At 48.5% G+C, this 11,262-nt stretch overlaps 1 long non-coding RNA gene across 1 annotated transcript; it reads right to left on the bottom strand.

Annotated features, from left to right (window-relative positions):
* Positions 1–342: 342 nt before the first annotated feature.
* Positions 343–9,346, bottom strand: LOC143163809 (uncharacterized). Its single transcript, XR_012995969.1, has 5 exons — positions 9,119–9,346; positions 8,120–8,311; positions 4,227–4,328; positions 3,781–3,919; positions 343–3,087 (listed from the first exon to the last, which is right to left on the bottom strand). It is a non-coding gene; the product is annotated as an uncharacterized LOC143163809 (long non-coding RNA).
* Positions 9,347–11,262: the final 1,916 nt, after the last annotated feature.

The following is an 11,262-nucleotide window of genomic DNA, read 5'->3' as shown; positions in this document are numbered from 1 at the left end:
CTGGTTTTGGAAACAACCCAGCCCGCCGCAGTGGGAATGTGTGGCTGAGGAGGTCCTGTGGTTGGCAAGGAGGAGGCTGGCAGAGGCTGAGTGTGATGGAGAGGTGACAGGCCCGCTGGTCGGGACCGGGGTGCCAAGAATGCTGCCCCGCCACTGCCAAACCATCCCCAAGCCCCAGCGCTGGCCGGGCACGGAGCAGATGTGTGGGGGAGCCCGGAGGGAGACGGGGAACACTGCCACGGAGAGGTGCATGAGAAGGGGGAAAGGGAATGAAGCCCAGGAATGGCACGTGGTCGGGATGAGGGGAGAATTCACACAGGGTCAGAGCCCTTCTCCCTTTATCTTTGGGAGATTTGGGTAGCTTACTTTATTTTAGTCCCTTAGGGCACATTTACATAAAGCTGCTTTGGGCTGAGTGCTTCTTAGTGCTGGTCTCTGTTCTATTTAAACATAAATGTTTTAAAGTGCACAGACAGGTTTTTAACAGGAAAAAATTGCATGTGAATTACATTTATTTCTTGTTTACCCACACAGCTCCAGCCAACACTTATTGACAGATTAACTTTCACTAAACTTTCTATGTAATACGTTTTTAAAAAACCCACTTGAAGTACAGATTCTATTAGTTCCTGACCTTATGTTTTAAGAGGAAAAAAGTGGCTTTATACTCCATGAAATGTGTTAATGCATGGATAGAAGCCCTCTTATCCTCCTGCTTACATTAGGTCCAATCAGGAGAATGGATTATGTTTTTAATAATCTGACATTAGTATTAAAAGTAATATTTAAGGCATTAGCCTCCGTAACTAGTGCAGCGCATTCAGAGCTTTCTCTTTGTGTGTGTGCACGCAGGGCCGTGTTAAAGCATATGTTTATGAAACAATGCATTAGCCCAAACTGCCCGAATATACGGAGATAAATTGGGGCAGCAGATTACTGCTGACATCACTTTTTCAATTAGAGAGAGAGGGACGATCTGATGGCCATTTTAAAACTGATTACGGAGGGCAGGGATTAGAGGCTGTTAGAAACAGGAGGTCTTATTCAGCCTTGGCCTCCGTGGACTTCAGGAGCGGATGCTGCTTTACGGGGTGGAATAAGGCCAGTGCCGCTGGTGGCACCGGTCGTATGTACAGATCAACTGTTACATACGAGGCTGGACCACCTCTGCCTATCTTAGTCCCTCAGAAACATTGCATGGGACAGGGGAAGAAATCTGGAGTCTCCATCCCTAAAGCAAATGCTTTAGTGGAAAGCCAAGTCTTCCCGGCTGGTCCGGGAACTGGGGTACCCTGGCGGGTAAGCACTGAAGCCCGCTGGCCTGGACTTTCTGTTGGGCTGTTTGTTATTGTCTCTGTCTCCACGCATGGTGTGAGGGACATTTAAGTCATCGCAAGCCCTAACGTCCCCTGCATCCCCTGGAAAAGGCAAAAGGGAGCTAGAAAAGAAACAGGGAACATCAAGAGGAGAAAGTGGTGTGTGTGGCCATCACCACGCAGAGGAGCGAGCTAGGACCTGCCATCCCAGGAAAATTTCTCCAGCATTTAATTCCCTTCACTCAGGACCACTCACCTTACTTCTAGGTGTAGTTTATCTAATTGTAGCTTTTAGCACTTCAGGCTCACTTCGCCTTTGTCCGCTCAATTAATCAGCCTTCCAGTGTCAGAAATCTTCTCCTCATGGGGTACTTACAGACCACGGACAAGTTACCGCCTACCCTCCTCTCTGCTAAGCTGTAGATTGCTAAATGGAACCGTGAAGGGTTTTTTTGCACCCCTACTGGTGCTTACAGCAATTTTTAGACCTCTCCTATGTTTTAACAAGTCTCCTTGGGAAGCCTAACCTGAGCCTAACACTCCAGAAATGCTCCCATCAGTGCTGGACACAGATGTAACTCCACACCCGCTATCTCCGGGGCAGATGCGCTCCCTGTTTGCAAGAAGCCGAAGCCAAAATGCTTCGTCTTTTATTCCTCGGCTGCTGAGAGAGCATCCTCCCTTATTTTCACATGCACCTTTTGCTCTCTCATCTCTTTGACAGCAAGACTCCCAAATTGCGGCGAGCCTCTGGCTTTTTCTCTACCGATGGCAAACAATGCTTATCTTTGCAACATATGTGCAGTAACTGTTGTTTCGCAGCAGAAGGGAAATCCACAAGCTATCCAGCCACTGCACCTGCCTGCTTGGACCGAATTCCCCTACTCGTGTTTGCTCACTGGAGTTAAGCAGGTCCTGGGCTGGGAGACCAGCTGGGAAATCCAGTTATTACAGGCACAAACAAATGAGCAAGGGGCGGAGATGGGCAGCCGTTCCTATTTGACCGCATCTGAGGGAATTTGGCAGCACGCGGTCCTGACTCTTTAATTCCAGCCGGCCCAAGACGGGAGAAATTCAAGCGAGCCAAAGGAGGTGGGAGACAGGATATCCCCCACCCTCCAATCTGGACTTCTGACACATCATGTCTGGAGTGCAGGACTAACGTGGCGGTTCAAGGCGGCCACCCTGGAGTCCGCAGACTGTCCTGCCTTCCTCCTGCTCTGCTACGGCCTTTTTTAACACCGAGGGGCTGTCTGAACGGCGCCTCTTTGTCTCCAGCCTCTAGGCAGAACGGCTGTTTCGGGGGGCCTTACTAGCAGCCTCTTGAGGTGTGATTTTGGCCAGGACAGGGGAAGGAAGTGCCAGGTGAAGGGATGGGTTATGCAAGGCTTACGGTGTTTAGTGGAGAGCCTCTTTCCCCAGAAGTGCTGCGGAGCTGGGTCCTTCCTGGGAAGATGAAAGATGAGACCCCACAGATGCCTCCATCCTGCCCTTGGTGTCTCCCAGAAAGTAACAGGAGCGACTCCCTAAAGTCAGAACCTGATGGGTTTTATCCATGTGTACAAAAATTTTAAAGGGTTTTTTTTGCAGTTTTCCTGGTGTTCTTTCCAGTCGGTCAGCTGCAGTGGACAAAAAACAGTCTAGATAAGCCGACAGCTATATTCATGAACAACCGGTGGATATTACACTCCTTTCTGCAAAAGCTTTGTTTGGGAAGGTCAAGTTGTACGGCATTATCTCATATTTATGAGTGAAAAAATCCACAAGGTTCCTAAAAATCAGAAAAAAGGGTGTAATTATCTCATATATTGCAGAAGAATTATCTGTGCTGATTAAGCTGTCGCTTGTTAGCTCATCATGCTTATCAAGTCACCAACCGGCAACGCCTTTGACCCCAGCAGTAATGATAGCACAGAACATTTGGACCACCTTGGGTCACGATGCACCCATTTTGTCTTTTTTCCTGCTAATATCATGTGTAAATATATGCACAGCTGACCCCGCTAGAGAGTCCCCCGTCCTCTGCAAGAGGCTTCAGTTCCTCTGCGTTTCCTTTCGCAGCGTAAGTTCAGACAGATTTGTGGAAAGCAGGAGATTTTGTTTGCACCTAAATCTTTTTTAGGATTTTCTTTAAAGGCCTTAATGCCATTGAAAAACAGCAAGAGGCAAATTCTGCTTTCGGTTACACCAAATGGGGAGTAAATCAGCTGAAGGCAGTGAGGGCCGCTGGATTTATCCCGATGAAGGCAGAAGCAGAGCTCAGTCCCTAGCACTTGGCTATTTTCTGCACCAGCAGTTCTGGCCTTTGAAAAATGAGATGCATTTTTCTCATTCTGCCTTGTGAGGACCCTGAAAATACCAGGCCACAGAAAGCAGAGGAGGAGAAGTCTGAGGCTTCTAAATTATAAGCAGTGGCAACATCAGGTGCATTAGCATAAAAGCAGACTTTGTAGTGACTACTGACCATGTAACACTGCAGTCACCTGTCCTGGGCTCTTAGATGCAGGAGAGGGGAGGAAGACGCAGTAGAAGCTGTTCCCCTTCAGTTAACGTAACAGGAAGGTTTTGAAGGTCTCAAGACATACCGTTTCTTTTTATCCACCCTGAAATAACAGTTTTAGGAAACGTCATTATATTCTGCAAAGACCTTGGCCTCTTGCTTTATGTTAAATGTTGTTTTCATGTGATTGTCAACAGCTATTTGGTGTTAAAAAGATGCTCAGGGCAAGATCACTCTACCTCAAATCTGAGATTAGGCAGTGCCAGACTGGAAGTTTTCTGTCTTAATGGGACTGGTCCAACTGTCCCACTTCCCGCCCTGGGAAGCCTCATTCACGTGACAATTTACTGGGAGTCTGCCTTTGCCCCCCCCTTTCGTTTGCGCAGTCTGCAGCCCCTCATCTCAGCCACCTTAGAGCCTCCAGCATCTTCATCAGCTCTTTTTGATCGTGAAAATGTTCCCTGATGTATTTCCAAATCACCATCCATCCTAGGCATCAAGTGAGGCATGACCTGTGGAAAAAAAATAACAAAATCCAGCCATAAGCATCTGGGTAAAGGCTGTTCATAGAATCATAGAATCATTAAGGTTGGAAAAGACCTCTAAGGTCATCGAGTCCAACCGTCAACCCAACACCACCATGCCCACTAAACCATGTCCCTAAGCGCCGCATCTACACGTCTTTTAAATACCTCCAGGGATGGGGACTCCACCACTGCCCTGGGCAGCCTGTTCCAATGTTTAACCACTCTTTCAGTAAAGAAATTTTTCCTCATGTCCAATCTAAACCTCCCCTGGCGCAACTTGAGGCCATTTCCTCTCGTCCTGTTGTTACACTCATGCCTTAGAGGGGCATGCTGAAGTTTTGTGCTGGTGTTTTCTAACTCTTGAGAGCTCGACATACAGAAACTGGGGCATCCCTCTGCTTCAGCCTCAGCAGGAAAAGCTCTGACAGCCCCTGTGAGGGAGGTCTAGGTTGTCTTTGAACCTGGGCGCATACCCCAGATCACCTTATGGCCATCCTATAAGGTTACCAGCTGATACAAGCTTGAAGCAAGCTTTGGGGCACGCCAGGAGGAGAGACCTGGTTGTCTTTTAACATGTGCTCGGTTGTGCCCTTACTTGTGATGTAGAAAGCTTCGGCAGAGTGTGCTTCTCTCATCCGTTCTTCTGCTGTTGGGCCATGGTCTCCTCATGGTGACGTCCCACAGCTGCAGTCCAGCACATAAATTGAATTTGGGGTCCTTCCTACAACATCTTCCACAAGACAGCTAGCTTGAACATGGACTGCTCACGCAATGCTCTGGCCACATGGGCACTGAGCAACTGGCAATGTGAATGGGCAAGTCAGGTCTGGGTATACGCCAGGATTTAATCTGGATTTAATGTAATCCATTTAATCTGTTTCGTAGCCTGGCCTTCTACAGGAAATGAAGATGGAGCCAAAATATCTTGATTCTGTTTTTGTGCTTCCTGACCTCTAAGGAGAACAACTGCAGGACCTGTACAGACCTTGAAACAAGTGGATGGAGCACGTTCAGGAGTTTTGCTTGGAAGAGCACGTACAGAGGGCGGAGGTCCATCCGAGCTGTGGGGATCCTGCTGCCACTCACAGATATGTAGCTGCTGAGCTCGGACATACTCCTCTCAGCCACCAGCATGCCGAAGGAAACGTGGGTGAGGTTTGGCAAGAGCTTGTTTTTTGAAGCTATGGAGAATCTCACTGTCCCAGTCTGAATTTTATGGGAGACTTATGCTTAAATGGTTCAGCCATTACTGAGAACGTAAGAGAAAAATGACTGTGTTTTGCTCCTGTGTAATAAAAATACCATCTCTAGGACTGCCTCCCACTGGAGCAAGCATTAAGAGGGCTGAGCCAGAGATCTGCCCCGAGTTGGCCTAGGAAAAGCAAACCAGTCCGCTCAGCCTAACAAACTCAAAATCCTGCCCATGGGCTAACCCTCCAGCCCTCTCTCCTCCAAAATTTGGATTTATTACATTAGAGCTCTCCAGGTAACATGAACTTTTGCAGAAATGGCATGTCCTGCATGCTGACACACCTCTAACAGACCTCACATCAGCAGGGCTGCTTGGTATATGGGGAAAATGGGAGTCCCTTGCAAGTCCCTTCTCTTGAAGGTTTAGCAGCATTGTCTCCCCAGAGTTCAAAGTTGCAGCAGCTCTAACTTGCAACTGTAGGAGCAGGCAGGGCTATATGTCTCCGGAGATCAGTTATAAGCACAGTCCTAGCTCTGCCTATACATAAGGCTTCTCACTGGCTTCCTCCTAGCAGGCACATGCCTGGCGATGGGACATGAACCTCTTCTTTGTGGAGCAGTCTATTGATGAAAAGAAGAGAGTCTTTCCCTTTAAAAAGGGAAAAAAGGAAGACCTGGGGAACTACAGGCCAGTCAGTCTCACCTCTGTGCCTGGGAAGATCATGGAACAGATCCTCCTGGAAGCTATGCTGCGGCACATGGAGGACAGGGAGGTGGTTCGAGACAGCCAGCACAGCTTCACCAAGGGCAAGTCCTGCCTGACTAACCTAGTGGCCTTCTGTGATGGAGTGACTACATCAGGGGACATGGGAAGGGCTACAGATGTCGTCTATCTGGACCTCTGTAAGGCCTTTGACACGGTCCCCCACAACATCCTTCTCTCTAAACTGGAGAGGTGTGGATTTGATGGGTGGACTGTCCGGTGGGTGAGGAATTGGTTAGAAGGTCGCATCCAGGGGGTAGTGGTCAACGGCTCAATGTCCAGATGGAGATTGGTGACGAGTGGCGTCCCGCAGGGGTCCGTATTGGGACCGGTACTGTTTAATATCTTCATCAATGACATAGACAGTGGGATCGAGTGCACCCTCAGCAAGGTTGCAGATGACACCAAGCTGAGTGGTGCGGTCGACACGCCAGAGGGACAGGATGCCATCCAGAGGGCCCTGGACAAGCTTGAGAAGTGGGCCCATGTGAACCTCATGAGGTTTAACAAGGCCAAGTGCAAGGTCCTGCCCCTGGGTTGGGGCAACCCCCGGTATCAGTACAGGCTGGGGGATGAAGGGATGGAGAGCAGCCCTGCCGAGAAGGACTTGGGGATACTGGTGGATGAAAAGCTGGACATGAGCCAGCAATGTGCGCTCGCAGCCCAGAAGGCCAATCGTCTCCTGGGCTGCATCACAAGCAGCGTGGCCAGCAGGTTGAGGGAGGGGATTCTGCCCCTCTGCTCTGCTCCGATGAGACCCCACCTGGAGCACTGCGTCCAGCTCTGGAGCGCTCAGCATAAGAAAGACACGGACCTGTTGGAGCGGGTCCAGAAGAGGGCCACGAAAATGATCAGGGGGATGGAACAGCTCTGCTATGAAGAAAGGCTGAGAGAGTTGGGGTTGTTCAGCCTGGAGAAGAGAAGGCTTCGGGGAGACCTTACTGCAGCCTTTCAGTACTTAAAGGGGGCGTATAAAAAAGATGGGGGCAAACTTTTTAGCAGGGCCTGTTGCGACAGGACAAGGGGGAATGGCTTTAATCTAAAGGGGGGTAGATTTAGACTAGATATAAGGAAGAAATTGTTTATGATAAAGGTGGTGAAGCACTGGCCCAGGTTGCCCAGAGAGGTGGTGGATGCCCCATCCCTGGAAACGTTCAAGGTCAGGTTGGACGGGGCTCTGAGCACCCTGATCTAGTTGAAGATGTCCCTGCCCACGGCAGGGGGGTTGGACTAGATGGCCTTGAGAGGTCCCTTCCAACCCAAACCATTCTGTGATTCTATGATTCTGTAAGACCTTGACTGAAGTGCATCTTACATCACCTTGTAGAACATCACAGCTGTTCTACACTACCTGCTGTTGTTCAGCATCTTCACAAGTTAATTTTGGCCATATATCAACACATCACAGTCCTGGCCAGTAACCTCATCTCCGCAGAACAGCTTGGAGGAGAAAAGGTTCCTACTATAACCTTACCATAATGAGACTAATACAACAACCTTATGGGAGAACACAGATTTTTGAACTGACTCTGGAGCTCCATCAGTTTCCAACTAGAATAAAAGACAACCTGTGGTAGCTTAACCACCAGCAGCAGCACCAGGGATTTGTTCAATGCAAGAGCACAATGAAGATATGGCAGGGCCAGGTAGGAAGACAGCGGTAAACCCAGGTAAGGAGAGTGATTTTGGAGGGTGCGTCCTGCTTGACACTCACCCTTTGTGCAAATTCCCTGAGCATGACCCTCAGCTGATACAATCTGATCGCAGCTTAGTAAATGGGAATGAAACGGAGAGGACTGGATGTAACGTGAAAAATTCTTACCTAAATGAGTTATGTGATGAGTTTTACTGGAACTGCGAACGTAGGTGAAGAAAGGAGAGTTTAAACCACTGGAGACCCCTGAAGCACCATCTGCTGTTGCAGGTCTTCAGCTACATGCTGTGTTTGGGCATTTCTCGGGCCAGGCTGTGAGTTTGGCCACCAAGGCGCAAAATGGCAGTTGATGTCCCACACCTGTAATTAAAAGAAGGATGAAAAGCATTTAAATGTGTTTTGCGGTGGTAAAAAGTGTTCCCTTCTTGCAAATACCAATCACAGAGTAATTCAGCGGTCCAGGGGATGAAGGGAACAGGGCCCTCATGTGGTGCATCAGCCGCACTCGTGAGAAGATGGTCTCTACCACGTTTGTGGAGTCACTGTGCAGATCAGGTGCCAGATCTGAGTCTGCCAGTAAGGCATGCGGATAAATAAATAACATTAGTTTAAGGAAATCAGGTGTGAAAACAAAGAGCTGATGATTGTCAGAGTTCTAGGAAAACCAGCTGAGAGAAAGGGGATCTGTGACTGCTCAGTGTGTCAGAAAATCAGTTGGAAGGCCACCAAGACCAGTGGAGGCAAGGACTGGAGGTCTTCTGCAAGACAATAAAGCCTGCCTTACAAAGTTGCAAAATTGTGGGAAACAAGGTCTGCACAGGGAAATCAGTTCAGTCTATTTTTTTGTTTGGGGAAGAAAATGAAACTGATTTTTGAAGTAATAAACAAGCTGTCCTGCAAGTGGTGGAACCAAGTCTGTTTTCCCATGGATCTGAGCCCCCAGATTCTCCCAGCCCTCTGACCACAACCACCCTGGGTCCTCTTCCCCACGCCAGACGACAGCCAGCACGATGCTAGCGGCCAGGCTGTGCGGATAGCCCGGCCAGCAGCCCCGGCTACAGCCGCGTTCCTCCTTCCTCCCACCGCACGCACTGATTTGGGTACCTCCCCTCTGCACAGCTTTGCAAGAAATGGCTGTGACCACAATAACATCTGGGAGACCTTTACCTTTGACTTTTGGTGGGTTCACAAGGCACTGGGGGTATCACGGTGGACGGACAGTGCAATCGCCTGAAGCTCGGTCCCTCAGATGGCCCGGGGGGAACACAAGGAGCCACCTCCGTGGCGTATCCAGGCGCACAGGTCCCCACGTGTTTTGGATGACCAGCCACATCCAAACCTGTCCTTGGTGGCCCATCCCGGGCCACGCTCACAGCCCAATTGGGTGCAGCCGGAGGCCGCTCACTTCAGCCATACCAAACGTGTGCACTTACAGGATGGGGCAGTGAAAGCCCCACGCTCAGGGCCAGAGGGATGCTCGCTGGACCAAGTCTGCTTTTATTCCACTTTATTCTACTTGGAAGTTCCTTTTGCACCGTGTCTAGCTACTGCAGTCACGTTGCTGTTAACGTGGGATATGAGCCTGGTCTTCCCCCCTCCCCCCCCCCCCGAAAAAAAACCCCAAGAAGTCATAAAATGCAGCTTATTCAAGCCATTAAGAACAAATAAAAGTAGCGTAATCTTCCTTTTCGTGCTTCACAGGCAGGCATATATCGTCAGTGGAAACACTGCCAAACTTCTTGTTTAAATATAGAAGCTGTGCTTATTTGTATTGTTGATGGTCCCCACGAGGACACGCTTTCCTTACACGGGGATATTGTTTACGATGAAGACCGGGCTGGCTACTTTGCCATTAAAATTCTGCGCCAGCCCAGCGCTGACAATATCGAAGCTTTGCTAAATGTGTATACACATAAGTTCATTAAATGGATGCTGACTGTTGTTACACAAGTACAGCAGTTGAGTGCTTTCTGTATTAACCTTATCACCTGATGGGCAAAAGAAAAGGTTTAACTAAAGCTTAGGACTAATTGAACAGTATTTCAGTATTTTCTTATGTAAAACTGGTTCTGGTCTATTGTTTTTATTTATTTGCAATAACTGTGCTCATTCAAGTTTGTAATGACACTGCCATGGGTGAACAGAATTTGCTTTAAGTATTATTCTCCCTTTTCCTATCTCCTGCCTCCTCTAAACTGTGTCTCTCAGGAGAAAATCTGCAACAGAGCCTGGTGAAAAGACAACTCTCTAAGTACACAGCCATTTTGGGGAGATATATTCTCAAGCCGTGTTTTTCAATTCCTTTAGAAGTTCTTGTTTATTCTCTCTGCCTGCCTTGGGTATGTCCTGTCGGGCTGAGCCCAGAGCCCGAAGCAAGAGGGGATAGGTGAGAATAAGCCTCCCGTGGAAAGGTGGGAGGCGTCTCACCACCAAGACACTGCACAAACCATGAGCACTTTCTTTGCCCAGTTGCCACTAGAGTATGCTCTCGTGCTACAAGTTCCAGGGAATTTTTTTGAATAAATCAATATAGCACAGGGCCATCTTTCAAATGCTTTCCACTTGCCCTAGTGCAGTTTTTTTTCTAAGCAGTATTTTGGTTTTATTGCCGTCGAGGCCATCCTCAAGGCTTTGAGAAAGCCCGGAGGGTCGCTGTGCGTTGCTCTGCGCCAAGGTGAATCTAACTTGGGTTTGGACAAGTCTCAACTTCCAGAGCACGAACGAAAACGTGCGGTTAAAAAACATCTGCCTGGCTCTGACAAAACCAAAAAAAGAGGGTCTTGGCCGGACCCCTGGGTCACGCCTGGCAAAGAAGGGGGGGGTCAAATCTCATGAATTAGTAAGATTTCTGCTTACAGAAGAAAACTGTAAACGCACTCTCCAAAGCGTTTGTGCCGGCATAAAGTGTGTCTGTAATCCTGGCCTTTGAAACGGTGGTAGTTATTCAATAAGATAAAGGCTGTTGTGAGCCTGCCCTACCATATTACAGCAAAGTACTTTCTCACTGGCACCCTAAAAGTTCCAGTTTCTGTGTGACAAAGATATAAAACAACTTGCAGGACAACTAAAGAATAGTTTGTCCTTACCATGTTATTACCAGCCATTCTTCCACATTTCGATATTCGCCTTTAAATTGCTACCTCCCCCATCAATATAATTGTAATCAGTCACGGTTAACATTTGTCTTTGGATGCCTTTTCCAAGTCAAATACAAAGAAAGAAAAATACCGCAAAGAAAAAAGCCACGCTTCGGATAAAGAGCCTCGCCACCAGCCTGCTTTCACACACAGACTGCGCGCTTTGCTGCTAAA

Source organism: Aptenodytes patagonicus, chromosome 7, assembly GCF_965638725.1.
Source record: "Aptenodytes patagonicus chromosome 7, bAptPat1.pri.cur, whole genome shotgun sequence".
NCBI classification, from domain to species: Eukaryota; Metazoa; Chordata; class Aves; order Sphenisciformes; family Spheniscidae; genus Aptenodytes; species Aptenodytes patagonicus.
This window is presented reverse-complemented; position numbering and strand designations above follow the sequence as displayed.